Below are 6,720 nucleotides of genomic sequence, written 5' to 3'. Positions count from 1 at the left end.
AGGCACCCTAGGCAACCTGGCCAGTCCGGCGCCTGCTAGCCGCGTGCTTGTGTAAACTTTCACTTCATGGTGGTGTGCATGCGCAAACTCCCACTTTTGTGTGCATGTGCGAACCAACGCTCTCGCGCGCGTATGCTTGCGTATGTGCCAATTGAAGTTAGCGCGCATGCGAGGAAGCACAGCTACAGGCCAAATAGAAGAATCTTTTGGAGAGAGGCGACTGGCCATGGGGTAGGTGTCAGAGAAGGCAAGTGCCTGGCGCCCCCCTAGCTTTTGCGCCCTAGGCACGTGTCTACTCTGCCTACCCCTAGTTCCGGCCCTGCGTGTGCCCCTGGAAATTTGAAGAAGAAAAACGATCGCTCCATGCTCTCTGAAAGAATCCTGGGCTGGTGCATTTTTCTCTTAATAGGTGCACTGGCCTGAGGTTTCAGGTAAGTAAATAGGGTTGCCACCTTTTAAAAAACAAAATACCGGGCAGTGGTCGGGGCGGATAATAAAGGGGCCGGCCGTGACACCAAAGGGGGCGGAGCCAGCGGTCAGCGACGTAAAAAGGGGCGGAGCCACAGGGTAGTGCCGCAAAAGGGCCGGGGCCACATCGCAGAAGCGGAAGGAAATGTTTTTAATGGAGGGCAAGGGCTTTTGTAAAGGGTATTACAAATTTCTGGCAGCTACATTGCCGGTAAATTTGTAATACCGGCCCCGGTCCTGGCAGGTGTTTTACTGGCCGGGTGGCAACCCTATAGTAAATGCTATCACTTAACCTTTGGCACCCTTCTCCTTTAAATTACTTTTATAGGCAGTTAGCATCTACTTTTAGCGGTTTTGGCAAATGCTGGTTTTTAGAACAATGGGCAGATTTGTTCACTAGCACTTTGATTTTTTTCTGCACATATAGGAATGTTACAATGGAATGTTAGAACTCAGAGGCAGAGCTGGGCTTTACTACCCATAAAAATCGTTCATCCCCCTATTCAAATTGTAACTGCAGTGTAACAATTCTTATTGGTTAAGTGAAGAATTATCACTGTATGAAATTTAGCAGACTTTGAAGGACTGCGCCTAATTCTAAATGTTAACACCGAAATATCACTCCTTAAAGGGGCACTTTACCTCATTTTCAACATGATTTCAATACATAAGGTTAATCCTGAACATATCTTTTACCCAAAAAAAAAATAATTGATGGGTTTGGTTATTTCTTGAGCTAAACAGCGAAACTGAAGCTTCTCCATGTTTGGTTCTTGTGTGGCAGATAATTATATGACCAGAGCAGGGGATTATTATTATTATTTGCAAGGACCAAACATATAGTAGCTCCGGTTTTCCTGTTTGCCGTGTTTAGTTGAAGAAATAACAACAACAAAAAATCTTTTTGTGATTTAATGGCAAAAAGTCATCCCAAGCCTCATTGAACAGATGCTGGAGTGGGTTACTGCCCCTTTAGTCATGTACTATAAGAGCTGTTGCTGGTTCCCTATTGTTTGACTTTAGACCTGCTACCTGACTATCCTGAACTCTCCCTACTAGATTAGACTATGCTTGATTTCTTTGTCCTTATCTGATATAATCCTATCCCAGTACTGATGTGCAGGTCAGGGAAAAGTCAACCTGCACCCAAACCTAACCTGCAAAATATAGTCATTCTTGGACCTGCACCTAACCCTGGATGTGCACCTTCCTGCTCTGTATGCTACTTCTGCCAGTGTCTCTGGAACCCAAGACAGAAGAAGAGTAGGAGTGTGCTTCCCAAATCTGACCTGCATCCAACCTGAACCTGCAATGTTCACCCTAAGTTCACCCACAATAGGTCGGGTGGGTTTTGGAACAACCCTCACATCACTACTTTCTAGCTATTGGACCTTTCCTTCTTTTCCAGTGTTACCTCTTTTGTCAGTTCTACTTGTTACTAATACCAGTAATTGTTTGTCCACCCAGCTATCAGTGGCAACCTTTAATATCTTGACTTTTCTGTCTGTAACTAATATAAGTATTGAAGCCTATTTTGGCACTTCCCATCTTGTCTGTCCTGCCAGTTCTGTTTCCTTCTTGGTCCTTGGACCAAAACCTCACTTGGTGACCATAGACCCTTACAGTAAAATCAGGGACAGCAAAAAACTCAAGTGCCAAAGGTTATGGGACAAAGATGACCACAATTGTGCATAATATAGTATAGTAATTCCTACTAATAGGGGAACACCCTTGTGAAAAAAACACAATTTTTGCTGAACTATAACACATTATGGCACTTGGGTGTGGGTTGGATTGCATAATGGCTCATCTCTCAAAACAGTTGCATCAAGCTTGCATTCGCTGTCATTCAGAGTTTTTGATAAGCCACTTATGCTGAAAGTATAAAAAGCAAGAAGGCCCAATAGTGTAAAATCTTACCTTAATATGAGCTAAAAGCATATTCTGCACTTAAAGAATTTAAAAACAATAAAAGCATTCAGAAAACCCAAGCCCCGAAGTCTGGATAAGAAGGAGCTGTAATAAGCCGTCTTTTCCCTCTGTATTTGTCCAGACTGATACGTTTCAACCAGCTTCTTCCATTTCACCTAGTTGGTAAAATCAGGCCCTCCTCCTATTAATCTTGGCAATACCTTAGATTTTTTATTGTTTCATTGTATAATTAGTAACAACTTTAGGTTGTATTCTTTAAAAAAGGCAATAGTATTTACTCCCCAACCTTTTGGCTACCGGTGGACATTGACTAAACAGGCCATAGATTTCTTTTATTTGGTCCCTACTTTTATGCATAGAATAAACTATACCTGTATGTTATCTACATAATATTCTGCTTTATTTGATCAACGTTGTGATCAAAACAAAGACAACTCCAATGTAAGTACTGGATGGACCTCAGGCATTGCACTGGTTTGGAAAGTGGTGTGGTTAGGAGGGCATATTGCATTGTGCGCGTGTAATTTACGGTGCAATAATAGGTAAACTTCAAGAATCATTTCCAGGAACATTTCCCATGAAATTTAACATTCCAATATCACACAGCTATTCCAGTAATGTATGTTTAGGCCATTCATCTGTTGTAGCTGCTCAGTGCAAATATCATGCAGGAAATTAAAGTTTTATCTCACAGACAAAATAACCTTCCGCATGTTTTAGGTTTTATTATATTTGAGTTCATTTGTACAGTATCCTAGATCAACAGATCACTTTATGTAGCATGAATCTACATGCACTGATTATGCTTCCTAAAGCATGTATGTAAAGAAAAAATACTTTGATGAACAGCATTTTTTTAAACCTGAGTTTATTTTTCCTGTCCAGTTTTAATTCATTCATGGGGTAAGTAGCCCAGTTCCTGGGGGGTAATACTTGTGGTGCTCCAGGGTGCAGGACATCTCTTGAGTCTCGATTCAAAAAGGTGACTAAACAGTGAATTAGAACCTCCAAAATGTCAGCCTGCATTGGAAATCTTTAACTGTTAGTGATTGCTTTAAGAAAGACATTCCCAAATAATAAAACTACAAAAAACTATAAAGTAAACTACAATTTATATGGAAACATTGTTTTTCATGAAATACTGATAAAGGTATGGGATCTGTTAACTGGAAACCTGTTATCCGGAAACCCATTATCCAGAAAGCTCAGAATGACAACAAGGCCATCTCCCATTGAATTTCTTTTCCTCTGCAATAATAAAACAGTACTTTGTACTTGATCCCAACTAAGATAAAACGAATACTTATTGGAGGCAGAACAATCATATAGAATTTTATCCAAATAATACAAATTTTTAAAAATGATTTCCATCTTCTCTGTAATAAGACAGTACCTTATTCTTTATCCAAACTAAGATGTAATTTAATCTTATAGGAAGCAAAACCAGACTACTGGAATTATTTAATGTTTACATGATTTTCTATTAGTCTTAAAATATGATAATCCAAATTGCAGAAAGATCCGTTAACCCGGAAAACCCCAGGTCCAGAGCATTCTGGATAACAGGTCCAATACCTGTACATTTTCTATTTTTATGTTATATTTTCTCCTGTGCAATACAATAAATATTGGTCAAGTGCAGTCTTCTGGCTCACTAAGATTTATTGCCGTATTGTTTCTGAATTCTGGATGTATTGGTTGAATGAGGAATAGCAGTGTTTATTTATAGACAGGTTTAATACACTTTAATTTGCTGTAACATGTAGCAATCACTTCATAACTAATGGGCCTATTTATGAAGCTTCGAAATTTCAATAAAGTCAGGTTTTCTGGAAAACAATTTGAAAAGGTTGTACGAATCGAATTGTTGCATAATTTGGTTGCAACTTTTTCCCGCACCAACTTTTTAAAATACATTTATTGGTAAATTAATAGGAATTGAGTTTGGTAGAATTTTTTTTTATCATAGCAACAAAAAGTCGAGTTTTAATAAATAGCCCCCTTATTGTAATGAGAAAAAAAAAAAAAACCAAACAAAGCCCTATAGCACATTAGTTAACGTAGAACATTTCTATACAAAACCAAGGGTGTAAAGTGTTTTGCACATATATTGAAGAGTAACATGTAAGATTTAAAACCATTATTTTTTGTGTGCAGAATAAGGGATCCCTCTGTAAATCCACCATCTAACTTATTAAATGGGAACAGTAACATCAAAAAATTAAAGTGTTTTTAAAGAACAAATAGATAATGTAATGTTGCCCTGCACTGGTAAAACTGGTGTGTTTGCTTCAGAAACACAACTATAGTTTATATAAATAAGCTGCTGTGTAGCCATAGGCTGCAGCCATTCAAGCACAGTAGATAACAGATAAATTCTGAAGAATCCCATTGTATACTACAGAGCTTATCTGTTATCTGCTGTTTACCGGTATCCAGTGCCTTTTCTCCTTTTTCAGCTTTGAATGACTGCCCCCATGGCTACACAGCAGCTTGTTTATATAAACTATAGTAGATTTTCTAAAGCTAACACACCAGTTTTCCAGTGTCTGGCAACAGTATATTAGATTTTAATCACTTTAAAACACTTTAATTTTTTTGTGTTACTGTTCCTTTAACCGTTCAAGTTAACTAATAAGAACAAAGTAAATATAATGCTGAATTTACATCTTCCCTAGTGATGTGCGGGTTGGGATTTCCCCTCCACCCGCGACTGCCCAAGCCCGACTTCTGGGTTCCTTTTATAGACCCGCGCCGCCTGCCCCGCCGATAACATCACATAAGGGGCGGGGCAAGCAGGCGCAGCATCTATAAAAGAAGAACCCGGAAGTCTGAAGCAGGCATTTGAAGGTGGCAGGTGGGGGAGAGCAGGAGAAGAGCTCAACCCGCACCCACTAAGAGGAGTGCAAGGTTTATTGCCCATAAACCCTTTTTCAATGATCTAACAATTTATATATATATATATATATATATATATATATATATATATATATATATATATATATATATATATATTCGCAAAACTGGAGCACTCCTGTACGCAAAAACAGCTGCCTAGGTGCGGAATTCAAAAATTATGTAAACCAATTATTGTACAAAAAACCGCACACTCAGGTCTTCTCAAAGGTGAAAAAAAAACAAATTTATTACGACGTTTCGGCTTCTGTACTGAAGCCTTTCTCAAGCCTTTCTCCACTTGAGAAAGGCTTCAGTACAGAAGCCGAAACGTCGTAATAAATTTGTTTTTTTTTCACCTTTGAGAAGACCTGAGTGTGCGGTTTTTTGTACAATAATTTATATATATATATATATATATATATATATATATATATATATATATATATATATATATATATATATACACATTCAGTCAAAAAAGGCCGCACACCAAGGATTTTCTGAGTGAAAAAAATGATGATTTATTTCAACGTTTCGGCGCTACTACTTAGGCTGTCATCAGGAAATCACTTCCTGATGACAGCCTAAGTAGTAGCGCCGAAACGTTGAAATAAATCATCATTTTTTTCACTCAGAAAGTCCTTGGTGTGCGGTCTTTTTTGACTGAATGTATGTATACCTTTGACCTGCACCCGGGCATTTTAAATGTGAGGGTCGTGAGTGCACCAGGTTGGTTGGATATATATATATATATGATGTGCTTTTCATTTGAAGTTTGCCAGAAGAAGGGGCCTGTGTGCTCTGAAAGCTTGCAATTGTTACTTATTCAGTTAGCCAATAAAAGGTATCACCAAACTTTACATTTTCTGCATTTTTTCAATGGCTAACACGGTACAACATCTCAAAACTGATTTTGGTAATCTGCCTATTGTAATGTGCTGAGGTTGGTATATGGTAATTTGTCATGTATATGAGCTAAACTGCTTTTTCGCCCCGTTTTATAAATCCTGTAATATGTTAATGGAGATATGTTGAATTAACTGCCTGTTGTAATGTAGGTGGGCTGGTGGCCTGTGATGTACCTGAAAGTGCCAGTGCTCTCCTTACTGTTTTATAGGTCTGTTTAAAATTTCTCTATTATGTAAAATCCACTATACGATCACTGATCTGTTGCTCAGTGCTTTAGCTCCACAGAAAAGGTGGGCCGGTGGCCTGTGATGTACCTGAAAGTGCCAGGGCTCTCCATAATGTTTTATAGGTCCCCAGACAGGTGCACATGGATAAAACATTATAAAGTTATGGTGTTTCCGCCTGATGTATTCAAGTGCTTATGCCTACTGCAGTGACTATCCCTACACTGGCTGAATGTGTGGACCAGAGGGTCATGTGGGTCGGAGACAGAAAAGTGAGTGACTCATGGGG

Source organism: Xenopus laevis, chromosome 7S (assembly GCF_017654675.1).
Source record: "Xenopus laevis strain J_2021 chromosome 7S, Xenopus_laevis_v10.1, whole genome shotgun sequence".
In the NCBI taxonomy this organism is placed as follows: Eukaryota; Metazoa; Chordata; class Amphibia; order Anura; family Pipidae; genus Xenopus; species Xenopus laevis.
This window is presented reverse-complemented; position numbering follows the sequence as displayed.